Source organism: Zalophus californianus, chromosome 3 (assembly GCF_009762305.2).
Source record: "Zalophus californianus isolate mZalCal1 chromosome 3, mZalCal1.pri.v2, whole genome shotgun sequence".
NCBI classification, from domain to species: Eukaryota; Metazoa; Chordata; class Mammalia; order Carnivora; family Otariidae; genus Zalophus; species Zalophus californianus.
This window is the reverse complement of record NC_045597.1, coordinates 110395522-110414940: the sequence shown is the minus strand read 5'-3', so window position 1 is coordinate 110414940 and position 19419 is coordinate 110395522. Positions and strand designations below refer to the sequence as shown.

General features: G+C 38.9%; 1 protein-coding gene and 1 pseudogene across 8 annotated transcripts in view; one reads left to right on the top strand and one right to left on the bottom strand.

Moving 5' to 3' along the window:
• The window catches only part of GTDC1 (glycosyltransferase like domain containing 1), a 478402-nt gene that overhangs the window by 287827 nt on the left and 171156 nt on the right, over nucleotides 1-19419 (top strand). The gene's annotated exons all lie outside the window — the stretch shown is intronic.
• LOC113920835 lies at nucleotides 7908-8836 on the bottom strand (annotated as a pseudogene).

Below are 19419 nucleotides of genomic sequence, written 5' to 3'. Positions count from 1 at the left end.
TGAAAACGTACTCACATATTTCCAGGGATATCAACCTAACTGGAGTACATTTTGGAAGAGAGAAGTTATTTCAATGTATTTCTTTTAGCAAAATGAAAAATAATGATAAATCCGTCTCACTGTCTGAGAGTCGTGCCCTACATTTTCTGTGTTGGTTAAGGAGCTTTGAGCCACTGACAGGTGTGTCAGTATTTGGGTTTGAGTTCTTCCCATCATCTGATAACTGAGTCCTTTCTTTGAAGTCTCCCTTTTTAGTCCCCCACACTGGGGATTCTAGACTTTCACCTACTTAAGCTTCTTTCCTCATAAACTCTTATTTTGCTCCGTCCCATCTTTCTTTCTGTGTCTTTTCTTTCATTCCAGTTGTGGATTTTCTGACACCTGACTTCAAGATCCTCTTATCTTTACGGCCATGAACTTTTAGGGTCTTAGTGACGTATAGCTCACTGGCATAGATGCTTTTAGTGTATACAGTAGACGAGAGGAGAGTGTCCTTATAAAACAACTTGGAGGGCACCTGAGTGGCTCAGTTGGTTAAGCGACTGCCTTCGGCTCAGGTCATGATCCTGGAGTCCCGGGATCGAGTCCCGCATCCGACTCCTCTGCTTCTCCCTCGGACCCTACCCCCTCTCATGCTCTCTATCTCATTCTCTCTCTTAAAAAATATCTTAAAAAAAAAAAATAAAAAAAAACAGCTTGGAGCCCTAGACCTCCAAGTAGGGCAAATAGAAAAAAAAATTATAACATTGTTTTCTTCTTTTAAAGAAAGTAGCATAAGTCTAGTGAAATAAATGAACAACGTCAAGTGTAAATTAACTCATGCAGAAACAAATGATAATGAAGTAGAACAAGCATGAGGGCACAGTTTCTTTTAAACAATAGTCTTGAGGGTTTGTTGCATCCTGAGTGTGCTGCAATTATTGCTGCCATACACATACGCATGCACATTTGCACACACAAGCATGTAAAGTTGAAACTGAGTACAGGGCATTTTCTGCTTTGAACTTTAAGAAAAATTTAAAAGTATCACAAAAGTCAACTTTCATTCCCTTCTTTTGTGGGATATTTAAAGAAAAAAAGAAGTCCATGGAGGCAAAAGGGACATATTTCTTGCATAAGCCTTTGCTATAGCTACTGAGAATATGTACCCCGTTTTTATCGCTCTGAATGGCATATATTTCTTAAAGCAGACCAGGTCCTCAGCAAGTCATCCATAATTTTCCAGAAGTATACAAGTAGTTTCAATGACATTTCATCAAATGGTTTCCAAAGTACAAGTTTCTAAGACTTCAGCCTACTGGGTCAACTTAAAAAAAAAAAAAAAAAAAAAAGTCAATTGAAAGAAGTTTAAGAAAGCGAAGGCCAGTGCTGATCAGTGTATGTTAATGAATGTTACAGCACCCAGTGTTGCTCCTTTACTTTTCTGGTCCCTGTAAACCTCCACTTAAAAATAGGAGTGACCCAGGCAGAAGTTGGGACAAGATTGTGGCTATATGGGATGATACCAAGGACATGGTGGCATTACTCCCCAGGTCTATAAACAAATGGTATATTTGATTTGTGACTATTTCTCAGAAAATGCATTTTTATTTTCCATTACTGAACAAAATAAAGAACTTACCACAGAATATAGCTTGCCAAACTTGTTTATTTTGGAGGCAACCTCAGACTTGTTTTTACTCTTTCAGGAAGGGATATCAGAGTGATGATAGTAGAAGGCTCCCTAACCCAGAAGCCTGAAGACATGGTTCTAATTCCTTGACAGCGTCAAAGGTCACATACTTGTATCTTTGAGTTAAATTTTCTAGAGTAGTGTTCCCTAAACTGTATCCTATGCATGTAGTTCCATGAAATGCTCATTTAAAAAAAAGGGGGGGGGCGGTGAAGGGAGCAGCTCTGCACACTTTATCTCCCTATAAATATTCACAAAGCACATTTGTATTCAAGTCTGAGAATCCCTGAAGAAAATAAATCTAACTTTATTTAATCTAATCTTTATTTAATTAATATTTCCAAAACCTAATATTTAACCACAGATGATGATGTGATGATGATGATTTTTAACTCATAGAGCATTTACTAAAATCCTGAGGAACTAGTATTTTCTAGAACACACTTTGGGAAAGATGCTTTTTAGACCTTTGGCTCCCCATCTTAAAAATGCGGGTGTAAAATTAAACAATTTCTCTGGTTCCTCTCCAATCTCAATTCTGTGGTTCTATAAAAGTTTTAATTGTGTAGTCACCAAAGTCAAAAGTTATATAAATAGCAGGGAGAAGGATGATTTTTCACACAAAGTAAGTAAAAACAAATACTCTTTTACATGTTGTGTTTACTGTCGCATAAATGGTCTCTCTCCATCTTAGGCTCCTTCATACTCTTTTTAAAAATAATATAAAATCCACACATTCCTTATTTTTAATTTAATTTAAATTTAATTTCTATTGAGATTTAAAATCCATGTTAAATTTCCTAGATAGTATCAGGTTAAAACTGTTTATGTGGTAAGTCTACAGGAAAAAATAGGAATCATTTTTCAAGTGTTTATGAAAGCCTGTATTTTTCAAGTCTCATTGCTGTTGTCCCCCACACCATAAGTTCCTCAGAGAGCATGAACAGTATTCTCTTAATTATTTTTGAATGTTCCATCGCACACAATATTGGGTGTACTCTACAGTTGCTTCTTATTTTTGTAAAAGTACCCAAGAATGGCTAAATTGCTTAAAAGGAAACTACAACATTTTCTCTCATGTTTTTAAATGTTCTATGGGTATAGAGAGAGTTATATTCTTGTTTTTAAACTATTGGAGAAGCAAAACATTTGTAGAACTAATACCTATTTACAGAGTACTGTGCTTTCTGTCTCCCTGGGGTGGGATATGTTGTTCTGCCTCTACGTCACTGTAACTGTGTCATAGCTATGTCACCATAACTATGGGGAATAACTCTTAGACTCTGAGTTTACCCATACACAAAATCTTTTGAGGACATTTTCCAAACTGTTTGCTACCTAATTATCTGTCTCCCTCTCCACTCCTCAATTTTTATGTATATATCAAAATGCTACAAAATGTCTCAAAGTATAGGAGACAAACTCCTATCACAGTATAACCATCCTTGGTTATAGAGTTTGTATGATGTTCACAACAATGAATGATTATGAGTAAGTATTTTTTACTGGGGAAAGAAGCAGGTGAGTTTATGAAAATACATTTCTTGACCACTTGTGGTATGTCAGACATAGCCATTATAATTTAATTCACAAAAGTGGAGGCATCATCACCATTCTCATGTTAAAGAAACTGAGGCTCAGAAGAGACCGATTTTTTTTTTTTTTTTTTACCAAGGTCACACAGTGAGTGGCAGAGTTGAGATTTGAGCCAAGTGCTTCTAATTTCAAGACCACACTCTTTCCTAAATGGAAGCAGTGGTATATTTTTCTTCTAAAATCATCCAGCGGTTGAAGCGTTGTGTTACAGAAAGGCTTTTAATGAGAATTGAACCTTTGAGTCATTCTAAGGAGATTTCTATATCCATTCTATCGAATTGCCAAAATTCCAGAATCCTTTTCTCTTTTTGCCCGAATGCATTACATATGTCTAAAAAGGTTTGATAATAAAGTAGAAAATTGTTTTCCTTAGTCATTGATGAGTGTTAGATTACATTCTGAGATGGTTATCTGAAACATGTGTCTGTGGAATATTGTATGTAAAATTTCAGAAGGATTGTTCTTCAAAGTTTAAAACAGAACAGAGAGGCCCGGGGCATTTGTTTGTTTTCTGTCCCTGCCCCCACAGCCCTGAGCATCTCCTTTGGGCTGGTGTGACACGGGTGCTGCCACCCCCAGATCCCTCTGCTTTGGGTGCACACCCCCTCCCGGGCCTGGAGACAAGCCGGCCTTTAGTGAAGGGTGAGGGGACACCCACACAGAGAGTGTCCGTGCCATTCATGTTCCAATCAGCACTGAAGGACAGCTTCTTACGGGTAGATGGTAAATATTTTCTACTCAATTTTTGCAAAAACATGTTGCGATGAAATTGATATATCATAAAATTTATCCATTTTCAAGTGAACAGTTCATTGGCAGTTAGGCCACCACCACTTCTGTCTAGTTCTGGAACATTTCCATCACCAAAGAAAAACCCCTTCCCCATTAAGCACGTTCTCCCCCTACCTCCCTCGCCCCTGCCCTGGCAACCACCGCTCTGTGTTCTGTCTCTGTGGATTGACCTCTTCCTATAGATGAAATCGAACCACATGTAACTTTTGTGCCTGGCTACTTTCCTTTAGCCTAATGTTTTCAGAGTCCATCCGTCTGCCATCGTGTATCAGTACTACTTCATTCTTTTTTATGGTCGAATAATATTTCATAGTATATCTGTGCTACCATTTATTTATTCATTTATTTATTGATGGGCATTTGGGCTGTTCTACTTCAAGGCTATTTTTTTTAACAATGTATGTACCTGTAATTACCCCCCAGAAAGCCTGTTGCAAAAGCACTACAAATGGGCAGCTTATGGTTGCAGAGGGAGCCCCATAGAGCTGAATCTGAAGTTAGCCTGCCATTAAGGTGCTTTTTGATCCTGAACTCTCTGAAATGTATCGTTATGCTACTTTGATAAGTGATATACAGTGTATGTGCGTTATACGTACTATGCCAAAAACTAGCTTTTAGATGTAATATGTAATTATTTGTGATGTTTTTGTTTGTGTTCAGTACTGAATTTAAGAGAATTATACAATGCCTATTTGGATAGCTTAGGTTAGAGACACAAAAAATAACTTCTCCCAAAAGCTCTAGTAACCAAAAGCATTAAGTATACTCTTTTGTCAATTAATAAAGAAAAGCTATTGAAAACATTAAATTATCTGGCATGTCTACATATATAATAATTATGCAGCCAAGCCTTTTCCTTTTGAAACAATTTATACATTACATAAACCTAAGTTTCTCATCCAAGTATCATTTCAAGAGAGGCAAGTTTAAATAATGGAGGCAACGGGGAAACATAATATTACGATAATGTTCTTTGGTGCGGTTTGGAGGGTTTTAGGAAACATTTGGAACTATTTTTCTCATAAAGTCACTTAACTATTGAAGTGTTATGATAGCATTTCCCTCTGCGTTGTATACGATACAAAAGGAGTCCAGTTAAAGGAGACAACAATTCTAAATATTCTGATTAGAGGGATTTCCACTAACCAGGAAATTACATGCTCTGGTATCCTGGTATTAGTTTAATACAAAGATGCAGCAAAATAAGGAAGGGCCAGGTGATTTAGGGAATCCCCTTTGCTCTCAAATGCGCATTTCTTTGCAGCTTCATTTAGCAAACCTAACATTAAACTTTCTGGAATGGAGGGAAAAGGACCTGAATTTTCAGAGTAAATATTCTCTAATTAAATTGATCTGATATTTCATTTTTTTGAGGATTATTTCTAACTAGATTATAAGCTATACTTCTCTCAAAACTGTTGTGATGAAGAAAATGCTTAAACTTTTCTTACACCATTATTATTGGCCTCTTTGAAACTTGACAGATATGTGCCTCAAAGGTTCTAAACATCTGTCAAGTGTTAACTTAAATTAAGTTCCCTTGTGAATTGATAACCGTTATGTTCTTTGCATTTGACATATAGATACTCGCTGGTGATTGTTTCTTATTATAAAATAACTATAGCCTTTTTATAAATTTAAATTGTAACAGCGATTAAAATGGCTTTTTTAAGGTGTATAATCTGTTGAATAAGGAAATGAAAACTATTTCATGTGTGCTTTTAAAAAGTATAGAATATTTCTGTTATATTGGAGCTTAAAAACCATTTCTGTTGAGGGTTGCAGCGCTATCTGTTATTACGGATGACCAGAGGCTATGGCTAAGCTGTACGTCAGAATGAATAAATTTCCTTGTCAGTGAACGTTGGGAAAGTACTTGAGAGACCAACCTCAAGAAAAGGGAATTTGTTTCAGGCTGTCACTGAAGTGGTCATTTCCAACCCCCTCCCTTTCAAACAAAAATGAAACAGAACAAAACAAAACAGAGGCTTCGGCACCAGGTAATTTCAGGGACAAAGAGGAACCTGGAGAACAACATTGACTTTAATGGAACTCCCCTTAAAAATGAAACATGGTGCTTTTGGTAGGGTGGAATGAGGATCCTCAGCAACTTCAATTAAACTGTTTCCATTTCCAAATAGAATTTTCTGAGGAAATGGATTAGAGATGGGATCCAAAGCTGAGTGTGGCATCCAGCAACTGGCATCTTTCATTGTCTTTCAACCTTAACTAAAAAAGGATGGCCTAAGACACAGGCCACTCACCAGTCTCCAAATAGCAATTGAAAACAAATGGTTAACTGATTCAGTGCCAGGGGCCGCACTGCACAAGTAAGCAGGGTGGTAGTATCATCCCTGGAGCTTAGAGGCTGGTACATGAGGCAGTCAAATCATAACACAGTAGGAGGGGGCTGGGCAGTGGTGTGTGTGTGCATGTGGGTGAGACACCCACCCTTGCTGGGGCACAGTCATCTAAAGCCCGGAAGCCGGACTTGCATTGCTGTGTCCAGGCCTCTGTTCTAAATTAGCGAGAGATTAAAAACACAATCCAAGAATCTTTCACTGGCGGTATCTTAGTGGTCATTGTATCCAAGGGGACAGCTCTCATTGTTCATACAGCTTACCTTAGAACGATCCAAAATGAAATTTCCTCAGTATATCCATTCACTCCAATGCTACCCCTCTTGAACAGAGAACAATCAGCAGAAAACAAGTAGACTCCGCTCCCGGACAGTGTAAGAACCCCGAGTATATGAAGACCTACTCTTCCCAACTTTGTTCTGCATGCACGAGGCTGCACTCAGACCCCACTTCCCACACCATCTTTTCCACAGGAAAAGATTTCTCAGATTTGTGAAATGTTTCTCCAACCTAAGCATATACCAAATTCTGTTTACTCTCCATGTTTTTCCTCTGTTGCTAAGAGTTTCATGATGCTAAGTGGCCGCTCTCTTTCAAGATCCTGATCATTTCCACACCCCCTATCTCTAATTGTCTGATTTAAGTCCAGAAAAGTAGTTTCCCTACTTGCTTCATCTGCCTTTTTAGAGCTTAAACTCTTAGCAAAGTGAGTCAAGAATTTATCCAATATTGTGTTTTTGCCAAGCAAGCCTTCCAGATGGTGTCCTCATGGTTGAAGGCCCCACCACTGCTTTATGTTACTTCTGTGCCTGTTTTATGGTCTCTGTTACCAAACCATCTCCTCTACCTGGCCTGGTAGTCTGGAGTGCACTTCCAAGAAGAAATATGTATATAGATATATATCACCACCATTTTTTTCTCTTTTCTCCAAAGTGCTTTCACCCTTGGGTTTATAACCTACAAGACAGATATGATCTTTGTAATGTACATGGCTCCCTACTTTGAGCAAATCTTTTTCTTTTGGATGATTTTTTTCCTTTTGGCCAGGGTTTATTCTTAATAATAGCACTAATATTAAAAAGCTACTATTTATTCAGTGGTTACTCTGTGACACATTCCATACTAGGTCATTAATATCTACGACTTCATTTGATACAAAATATACTAACAGTAATTCTTATAATGTAGATATCATCCTTTCCATTTTACCTATGAGGACACCGAGGCTTGGGGAAGTAAAGTCACTTGTTTGCCCAAGGCTACACCATCATAAGTGATAAGCCCAGGATTTGAACCCAGAATCCTAATACTTCAACACTTGCATTTTTTTTTTTTTTTTTTGGAAGAACAATAGTATGACTATTTATTATGCTTCAGAGGCAAGGGGAGGGAGAAACCTCAACAGTCTGAAGGCAGGGGAAATCTGGAATCCTTTGTAAAAGAGAGGAGGGTCTCTGCTGGGCCCATTACAGAATAAGAGGAGATTCTCAATAGATCATTCCTTTTCTTTCTCCCCTGGGCTTCTTGAGCTTCTCAAAGCTCTTCAGGATGATGTCATATAACACAGCATTGAGGATCTCCATGACCATCCACTGGATGTCCTAGCCCTGTGCCTCATCCAGAGCTTGTGCACCAGCTGCCAATAGTCACCCACATGGGGCTGCTTGGCTCCCATCATCATCTCACTGAGAGAAATACTTGAAGGTTTGAGTGTGGAAGGCTTCCAACTTGGTCTGAAGGTTGTCATCAGTTTGAACACCTTCTCTTGGACAGCCAGTCCGAAATTGTTCCCATCCTTGATCTGAGGTATCTGCAGCTGAGGTGACCAGGTTGAGCTGCTCAATGACATCCTTGATCTCAGGCTTTAGACACTGAAGGAGGACCACAGTCTTCTCATTGCAGTTCACTAGGCCACAGAGAGGACCTTGGTCGTCTTCTTCCCCCTTTCTTCTTTTCGTCTTTGTCTTCTTTCTTCTGCTGTTTCTTCCGCTCCTCCTTCTCTTTCTCCTTGACTGGATGAGGCACTGGGATGTCCAACCGGGCCTTCAGATTGCTCAGATTGGCTTCATTGAGCGCTGGCTCCTTTAAAAATGCACCCAACTCAGGGGCACCTGAGTGGCTCAGTCAGTTAAGTGTCTGGCTCTTGATTTGGGCTCAGGTCATGATCTCAGGGTCGTGAGATCTAGCCCCATGTGAGGCTCCACGTGGAGCTTGAGATTCTCTATCTCTCCCTCTGCCACTCCCCTGCATCCTCCCCCACCCACTTTCTCTCTCTCAAAAAAAAAAAAAAAGCATCCAACTCAGAAATCTTCTTGGGGAAGTAGCTCCCCAGTAGGTTCTCTGTCTTGGTACACAGGTCATCATGGAACACATCCACCTTGGCTTGGGCTTCAGGCTGGACCGTGAGTGTGACCATGGCCAGGGTGGGAGCCTAGTGCCTGTGAGAAGTGGAATGGGCACTGAGACAAGAAAGCAAAAGCAGTACTCACCACCCGCATGGCCTTCCTGGGTAGCAGGGAGTCAACACTTAACTTCCTAGTCAGTACCTGCTTCCCTTCCCCTGGTCCCTTGCAGTACCTTGGAAGTGAATCATACCCTTTAAGAGCATACCTTCTTGCATAAAAACTCCAAGTTAAATCAGTCTTGTTCAACCTTGTGTGTTGGTATACAGACCTCTTAGTCTCAAAATTTTCCTCCTCTTTGGTTTCCCTTTATTTTCCTTGAAATTTTCTGGGCATTTTTATCACTTGCTCCTTTTTTTTTATCCCCCAGGGTTTCAGGTCTTATGAGTTGTGTCTGAGGGTTTTTCTCCCTCTCCTCCTTCCAAAATTTAGCTTAGAGGCTTCTTGATGATACTGACAAATTAAGGATATTCTTTCCTAGCTTCATGAAAAACACTTTTCTTTTCCTTTGTTGGAGTTTATAAAACCAACTCTTAGCACTGTCCATGTAGCCACATGTTTGCTCCTTCTATCCTATTTTTGCTTCTATGGTTATAACCTTCCCTTGAAAGAAGAGATAAACACCACCCATCCATACCTCCCCCCCTTCCCCTACAACTATACCCTCTTCCCCAAGTCCTTGAATTCTCTTCCTAGATGGCAATTACAGTAGTTCTCCATTCTGGCAGCACATAGAATCACCTGGTATAAACAAATACCAGTGCCCAGGGGCTATCCCAAATCAATTGAATCAGCGTCCTTGGGGATGGGTCCTAGACATCATTAGTATTTTAAAACTCCTCGAGTGCTTTAAAACTTTCGATTTGCATCCTCGTTAAGACTCACAGCATTATGAACTTTGGCAGTAGCATTCATTCCCACTGGAATGAACAGAAGTGGGTACATTTTATGAATCTTGGCAGACTCCATTTCCTACTAAGATTCATGCTGTAGGAAGACAATGTGCCTCTTAGCTTGGCTACAGCTTTGTTCACAGGCATGAACAAGTTCCATGAGGATTCTCTTCTGCATGCAATTAGTAACAGCACTGTGCCTACCTCCTAAGGTCTGAGAATACTCCTAGAGCTTTGTGGTGTATCTGCAATCACCCTCCATGGAGAGCCCAGCACCTTTGGTGTACTTCCAAGTGCACCTGTCTCTCTTGGCGTGTATTCTTTTGCTGACTGTTCGCTTGTCATTTATTTTCCTCTCCTTTCTTAACATCTTTTTCTTTTGGATTCCTTCTAAGATCTTTGTATGCTTCTGTTCTAATCTAGGTCAGAGAGATGTCCTAAAGTCTGTTTATCTCTAGCAGGAAACAAACGAGCATTTAGAGTAGACTCAACCAAGGCAGGAACACAAACAAAAATACTGTCTGTAAGGTGTGATTCCTACCTTCTAGAGCTTACTTTTAGTTCAGAAGGGAAAATGAAGTTACGTAAAAGCAGCAGAGCATATGTAGTCATCAACATTCTGGAGTCTCAGAGAAGGCACCTTGGGGAAGGTAGATCTTGAACTGAACCTTTCAACATTAAGAGTAGAGCAGGCACCTCAGTTTGATTGAACAACATCAGTGAACATGTGGTGGTAGAATTCAGTATGGATTATATGAAGGAGAATTTGTCCCAAGGAGAATGTGAGATCTGGAGAAGATTAGATGGGGTGGGGTTGAATTAGGAGAGAAAGGTAGTTAGCAGGATGGTAAGATTGATGATTCTACCCCACCTCCCTATTCACAATAATTGCTAGACTCTAAAATGTAGAGGTCAAGCACCACATCTTCAGTATGCCCCCATGCTTAGCATAGTGCCTAACAAAGAGCAACCATATAAAATATATTTAGGTATTAAGAAATTCTCAACCCTAGGAGGGTATTATAAATCCCTTTAGAAGTTAGGTGAACTTAACAGACTCTAGTCTTTAGAAAAATGTAAGTATATACCACACACACACACATATACACACACAACTTTCCATATAATTACAAGGGACTCCCTGAAGACCATTCAGGGTCTCCAGGTTAATAATCGGTGATTTGGAGATTTGTGACACATGATTTATGCCTCGAATATTATTCAGACTCTCTCCTGTGATTTAAACTTAAAAAGAACTGTTCTATGAGGTTTTTCTAGTTGTATAAAAGTTCTTGAAAAAAGGCATTGTGGGTAGATTTATTATTGTGAAAGATAATATCTGTTTCCATGAACAAAGTACAAAGTCTACTCTAGACACCTTTTTCAACCAGTTCATCCCCATAAATCTGACTGGTTTTGAAAAACTGATGAATGCATTACTATTTTTACAGAGAACATTCTTCAATAAAATCATAATGTTATCTCACAATAACATTGAGTCGCTTTTGTAGTTTACCTGTGTGACCATACCAGTTAAAGAACAATGAAAAGAATCAAAACAAATTGTGCCAAAAGAGACAATGTTTCCAACAACTTTCTTTTACTTTCTATGACATATGGCAAGAATACCCTTTAGTTAAACATGGGTGCTAACACAATAGGCACTTAATATCTGACTACCTGTTGAAAACTACTCAGTACTTGAGTACAAGTTATTACTAGGTAGTGTTTTGACTAAGAAGAAGTTGAAGAGGAGAAAACATTCTTAAGAATGAAGATTTTGATATTGCTGTCTAGGTGTGAGATTCTTTCCTGTTCATTACCTTCCTCTCTCTGAGCTTAGCTACCATGTTTTTTATTGGCCCATCCTCAAATCTCTGCACTTCACATCCAGTTAAAACAGATTTCTCCAAAAACTTTTTTCCTAGATATTCTTGGTTTTCTTTGAGTGCCTTATGCAGCTGCACCAATGAAAAATAATAGAAAAAAGAGAAGATATGGTAAGGGATTGTGGGTTGTTGTTGGCATCATAGTTTTCCATCCTCACTACTCCAGTATCTGGGAAGTTTTTAGACCAGTAATACCACTGATAGCCACCAGTGCAAGGTGAAGGATTCAATGGTAGCTATTTAGAGCAGAAACAGAAATAAATATAAGAAAATATCTGAATTCATCAACTAGTTCTGGAACTTTTCTAGGAGACTTTCTCCAGCTATGGCACCCAAAACATCAGCATCCAGCTTATCTAGTTAGTCTTAAGCAAGTGTGTTTTCTTTCTAAAGCAAGTGGCCTTGGTATAGATTTACTGATGTATAGTCTCTGCTCTGCATCAGTCATACATATACCATTTCAACTAATTCTTAAAAGAACTCTAAGAAGTTGTTCCCATTAATAAGTGAAAAACCAATGGCTCAACTAGGTTATCTTGTTGGCCCAGGGCTACTTACCTGTTAGGTGGTAATCCTGCAGTTTGAGTCCAAGGCAATTTGCTACTAAAGGTGCCTTGCAACACTCCCCCTTCTAATGAAGATTTTTACTCACATACTCTACCTTCCATCCCATTCCTATTTCTAGGACATATGTGACACTTCAGTGAGAGCAAAATTTCATTGGGACTGTTACCAACCTCTCTGGAGTTGTGAACAAAATACAAATAAAACAAGTTGGAAGGTTTTGCACATGAGTGTCTTTGCCCTTAACACCAGCAGCTTCTTTAATCCTAGAAGACAGGAATGATAAAGTGTATCTCTTTCAAAGAGTACATCCATATTGTTTTCCAATAGAAGAGTAACATATATTTGTTAGAAGATGACCTCAACTGATCCATTCTTTAATAAACCCGGGAAGTTGGATTGTTTAGCCAGTCCATGAATGAATGGTCTTGTCAGCATGATCCCAGGAGACTGGGAGTGACCTTGTGTTCTCTGTGGATGTGGCTTTGGGTCAAGGAGCATGAGGCCAATGGGAAGCAGCCTCATTTGACCTTTGAGAGCTTCATGTAAATGTACCTTTAAAATCTCCAGTGGCAGAAATGTTTTTTCCCCCATATAACATGTAGATTGGGAGTTCGATAGTTGTTAAATCTTTTGAAAATAAAATTTAAATTTAAAAATAAGTACATGCTTATTATAACTGTTCAGGTTCACTTTCTCTAGCAGTCACCTTCATTTCTGTAAAACTGAAACTTTATTAAGCAACTGCTTGTGCCAAGCACTATGCTGAACAGTTTCCTGTAAATTATTATATTTTACCCTCTCAATGGTCCTATGGCCTTTTTAAAAAGGATCATGCCAATACTCAGGGAAGAGCAGTGTGGTTTTTGTTATAATGACAATGATTTCTTCCTATCCAGATAGGTTTTAAAATGTTACACTTACGACTTTTGTTATCTTTCCTTCCAAGAAAGGATAAATGCTATTTATGAGAAGCTCAGCTTAATAATATCAGATGAGCAGAATTCTGGGTTTTTTTTTAAATGTTAGTTCTGACCAGAGAACTTTGGATACTGAAGGCCCTTACTCTAAGACAGTTCAACACAAGAGCAGGTCCAAAGAGTGTTTCATGCATCTTAAAATTTAAATTTACATTTAGCCAATGAGAACTCAAAGTTAGTATCAATGTTGATCATACAAAGGGAGATGTTTCTAATTAACTAACTTTAAAGCCCTATCTTAATCACTTAGAGCATTCTTGTGCACATCTGCGCTGCAGGAGTAACTGGATTACCTCCATGGTGTATGTGTGTCAGGGTGTGCGTGTGTGTTTAAAGCAATGCTATAACTCTATCCAAATGCGATTCAGCACTGCTTTAAAGTTTAGAAGCAAATGTGTACTTAGTAACATAGTTTAAAAATTGAAAGCCCCCCCCTCCACCTTATATATTTTTCTCTTGTAAATTGGGCTTGTTTGTGGAGGGCAGCCATTTCAAAAACTGTGACACATACATCCCAGAAGTCTTCCCTCTTACTTCGATCTAACCTAAATGAGCACCAGAGCCAGGGCCTCTCATGTGGTTTTGCTTCATCTGACAATGACATCAGCATCTTTCCATTTGCCTTATTTTCATAGAATGATGCCCAGAATGAGTGGCGATGCCAGGAAAGGAAACTGAGTCCTAGGAGTAATTTTTCATTAGAGTAAATGAAGTGATATGATAAACAAGTCAAACCTGATGTGACAACATGGCACAAAGCCGTGATACAAAATGTTTGATTCTCTTCCTGTGAATGTTTTCTAAAGCTTTTATTATGCCTTTCCCATGTCTTGTGTGTATATATACTGATCAGTGGAAACATAATTCGTGTGCAGATATTTATTTCTATCAATGAATGACCAGATGGTTCTTGCCTATGTTGGAAGAGAATCATTTTCCCTATTCAGTAACTGAGGGACATTCTTTGTAACAAACTAAATAGGATGACCAACTCTAGCCCAAGTGAGAAACACGCAGCTGCCTTTCTCTACTTTGTAAAGTTGGCAGAGGCTCACACATGCCTTTATTCTTATTTTTTTTAATTGAAATAGTTTGTGTATTTTCCCCACTGAAGTAACACATGCTCATTGTGGAAAACTATGGCAATACAAACAAAAATAAAGAGGAAGAATGCTCATAAATTGATTTTTACTACCCATAACTAGCCACTTGGAGATTTAATGATGGTGATGAAGATACAAAACTGATGTTTATTTGAATGCATACTCTTTGCTAAACACTGTGCTAAGTGCTGTACACAAATTAGTTTATTTAATTCTCCCCACAACCCACTGATGTAGGTAATGGTATTGACTGCCCCCCCTTTAGAGCTGAGAACACTGAAGCTTAGAGATGTAAATGAATCGCCTGAATCACACGGCTTCTAGGTTCCAATAGTAGCAGACTTCATGGAACCTGAGATTGCCTGCCAGCTAGCCCCACTGACTGCTAAGGGTTAACTGATGAACTCTTCATCTGGTGTATACATTACAAATATTTTTTTTCACTTTTGCATGTTGCCCTTCAGTTTTTATTTATGAAGCTTTTGATGTTGAAACATTTTATTTTTACACAGACGAACCTGTTCTTTACTTTTGTGGTTTCTACCTTTAGTGTCGCCTTTCCTATTTCTAGTTTATAACACAGGAGGGAGAAAAAAAAAAGAAATGCTAACAGTACCAGAAGAAAATAATCACAAGCCAGAAAGCCAGGGTGTCTGCCAAAGCTATCACCAACAGGAAGAGAAGGGAGATCTGAGATGTGTATGAAGGCAGTGGCAAAAGGGGAAAATAAAACTAGCCCTTTATTATATCCATCGAGTGCAGTCCATTCAATAAACCAGTTACATGCACTTCCTTTCTTGCCTCCTGTCCTCCCCTTCAAGCTCCTGCAGCAGGCAAGCTCTGCACTAAGAAGAAGGACTGGAGGAAAAGAGAGGAAGGCTTGTTACATAGCTGGTGCTGTTGGAGGGTCTGTCTCATGGGTTTCAAGTGCCTTCTGTCAGCAGTAGGCAAATACTGGCTCTTTTGTGTGGTGCAGAGTTATGTTCTTTTGAGACATTCCTGGGAAGACCTCGCACACAGAGGTATTCCCTAGCATGGATGAAACCCTCTCCGGGTGACCTCTTATTTACTTCCTTCTCTCAGATCCGACACAAGGGTATGTCCCTTGCCTTGAAGTCAGCCTTCTTGAGCATAGTCCTTTCAATATGGTGCATGCATTAGGGCGCCTGGGTGACTCAGTCGGTTAAGCATCTGCCTTCGGGTCAGGTCATGATCTCAGGGTCCTGGGATCGAGCCCTGCATTGGACTCCCTGCTCAGCAGGAAGCCTGCTTCTCCCTCTCCCTCTCCCCCCGCTTGTGTTCCCTCTCCCGCTGTCTCTCTCTCTCTGTCAAATAAATAAATAAAAATCTTAAAAAAAAAAATATGGTGCATGCATAATTCCCCTTCACCAGGAACGTGGGTTGGGGTGGGAGGGAATCAAGTATCCTTTTCCTTTCAAATGGTAAAAATTGGGCTTCTTCCTTTCTCCATCTGCCCTTTCTCCTTGCCCTGCCGTATGGACAACTTCGGTCAACTTCCTGCCTTCAGAATCCTGAAGTCAGGGCTGTCATCAGGATCTATGGCCCATATTTTAGGGGGGCATGCCGTAGGTTCTCCCAAGAACACTTCTGAGCTCTGTTCTAGGAGCAGAAGGAGATTCTGAGTTTCAGCAGCTTGGAAGTCATCCAGTTTGAGGAAAGAGATGCCAGCCTCCCCTTCTGGCAGACATCCACATCTCTACAAGAGGTTCTCATGGAGCCCATGTACACCAGTGAATTTCCTCCTCATACTTAGGCTGTTAGAAAGTGATGGGCAAGAGTCATGGGGCCAATATTTCTACCTTTAGCAAGTCCTGCAGAAGTGTGTCTCGCACTTCCTTTTGTCATTTGTAGGTCTTAATCCTCAGGATGAGGATCTCAGCTGAAATGCCAAGATAATAGGAAAAGTCCCATTTTACACCATATGATGTAGAGTTATTTTGTGTTGTGAACATATCACATGATAAAAAATTTCTAATTTTTTTTCCAAAATGGCTAGTTAATTATCCTAGATACTTTCTCATTAGTTTGTTACTTTTCTAATAGTGACCCAAGCCATCAATAAATTGATATTCATTTCTTCTAGAGGTATAACTCCATTACAATCTTATGAAAAAAATGGTCTCAGAGGAGTGCTCTATATTGCAAAGCCATTTCTGTGTCACAGTGTGTAGTCCTTCGAAGCAGTATTTTGTTGATCTTGGTGACAACAAATTCAATATATCTAATAATACTGCGTAGCAGGTCTTCATTCTCTTTTCTGTTGATGTGACAGTCACTCTTTAATGAAACCTTATTTTGTATACTGTTTGCATTGTAGATCAGGAATGAAGAGCTGAGTTTGCTTTGGCAATAGCTGATCTGTTTATACTTTTTGTAATTCTCCCATCAAGAAATAATTACCCTTCAACCAACCTTACCTCTTTCGACTTCACATATGCAAACCACCTAAATAAAACATACTCAAACACCCAAACCACACATCAGTATACAAAAACAGTCAGGACCCAGAAAAGCATAAAATCGTGTATGCATAACCCTTGCCACTTCCTTGTACCAAGGCAGTCATTCATTCAGCAAGTACATATTGAACATCTACTGTGGGCCATAAACCTGTGAGCCAGTAGAGTTGATTTTGCTCATTTATTTGCTACAGGGAGTAAAGAACAAGATTTGTTTTAACTCAAGTCCTATAAAATCAAAATGTTATTTCTGGCTTAACAAAGATAATATCATAGTAAGACTTTAGTATCTCTTGGTTTGTTGTCTATAATTCTCTGCTGGAATGCATCGACTACACATGGATTGGTTTTAAATGGCCTTCAGCAGATTGCTGCAGGACCATCTGGCCGTTTGCTATCTGTACTCCTAAGCTTACATTCAGTTCTAGAATAATCTGGCTTTTGACACCCTGAGAACTTGGTTATGCCATGGCACATATTATTGAAATGTTAAATGTGTATAAATGAGGGCACGTAGTGACATTCAGGTGATATATGTAATGCTTTAACATAGCCATCCTAACAAGATGTAGACCCTCAATACAGCTAAATTATGGAATAAGTACATTTTTAAGATGACAGAATTTTTTTTTGTTTTATATGATAACTCCATCAAATACTTTCCCCAGGACATTATTATTAACATTTATGGTTAAAAGTGTACACTTATGCCCAATTTAGTTAAAAGAGATATTTGCACATCTCTGTGTGTATGATCCACAAAAATACGAACTGTGAATGTATATAACTCTCTACTAAAAACATTTGCTCATATTCATGAACCCACTATCCAAGGAAAGGCTATTTCAGGGTGCAAAGTAAAAAAGCTTTTCTGCTTTTTAGTAATGTTGAACCTCAAAATAATGTTCAGTATATCCTGAGGGATGACCATGGATCGTTGTGATCTTTAAACGAAACATTACTCTCTCTTTAAAAAGTTTGGAAGAGGAAGGGGGTGCCTGGGTGGCTCAGTTGGACTCTTGATTTCAGCTCAGGTCATGATCTCAGGGTTGTGAGATCAAGCCCCACGTCGGACTCTTCGCTGAGCCTGGAGTCCGCTTAAGATTCTCTCCCTCTCTCTTCCTCTGACCCTCCCACTCCTCAAAAAAAAAAAAAAAAAAAAAAAAAACTTGGAAGAGGGAAATTCAATCATATGTTAAAATGTCTGGTTTTTTCTTATAACGGCAGAGATTTCTATTTGAGTGGGCACTGCCTAAATACCGGCTGATTGCCTTATAGTTTAAGTAAATGTCTTAGAATTTAGAAAACTGGTGAGTTTTTAAGGAAGGATAAAACTTAGGTACAAACCTCTCCCTATTGCCTCACTTGGGTGAATCTGTAACTATTTCCAGGCACAGTGAATCAATACCTACCTGTGTAATCCCCACTTCTCCTCAAAACCTTTTCTGTTGTTTCCTGTCCAATATCTATCATAGTTTAGCAAGTCAGAAACTGACTCTAACAGTTTACTGTGGGATTAGGCCCTTGAGTACTTCAAATATTAAAACTTCTGGATAGAAAAGGAAAGGTGAGTTTTTAAAACAATTAGTAACATAAGAATAAATTTGTAACATGAAAAATAGAAGATACTATAAAAAATTAAGGCATATTTTAAAAGGACTAAGTAGAATTTTAATATATTCATTAAAATGAACTCGGTGGAGATGTTAAGTATTAGATGTGTGTGAAGGGAGAATTAGTGACCTAGAAGCTAGATCTTAAGAAATAAAAGAGTAAGAATCCAACACATGTCTAATAGGACTTCCAGAAGGAAAAATTAGAGAAAGTGTTAGAGGCAATATTCAAAGAGATGTGGGCAAGAAATTCCTAGAGATTATTAAAATCATGAATTCTCAAGGTAATACATATATTTAGTTTTAAAAGTCAGAGAATACAAAAATCTGTAATACAAAGCAAAATCCCTTTCCCCAGGGTCCTTCCCGCCCCTAAGTTCTCCCACCTGCAGAGGCTACCACTGACAAAATGTTTATTTTTTTCTTGTCTTGCTAGTTCTTGACTTTTAAAATAGATATTATCTATTTACTTCCTACCAGTAGAAATGATTTAGTTACCTCTCTTAGAATGTGAGTATGCATGTGCACACACATACACTTTCCCTCACCCTATCCTTCCAATATGGCTGTAGCTCAACTTTTGGGTAATTAAATATTCTGTGTTTATAGCATTATTGCTATGTTAAAAACTGTTCCCTGCTGAGCATCATTGTTTTCTGTGATTAGGTTTTCTTCCTTGAACAACTCTTCACTTTTTCCTGAAGCTGATTATTGCTTTGACTTTATCTGCCTGGTGTCTGTCACTATCCCAAACTCATTCCCAAGCTCTGTCGCTGTTACTGAGTCATCATCTTGATATGGCCAGTCACATCAAGAAACCTATCATTTCCATGTTTTTCCTTCCATACCGCCATCCTGGACACCTCCATTCTCTAGTTCCTGTTCCTTCTAGTTGCTTTCTGCGCCCTTGTGTCAACTATTTCCTCGATCCCGTGTCTCTCTGTTCTTTGTTTTCCTTTCTCATTTTAGTGTGGTGTATCTACCACAAGGGCTGTCCATGGGAGTTAAAATTTCTCAAGAACTTGTGTATCTGAAAAGGACTTTATCCTGTCTCACATTTGATTGACATTTGACT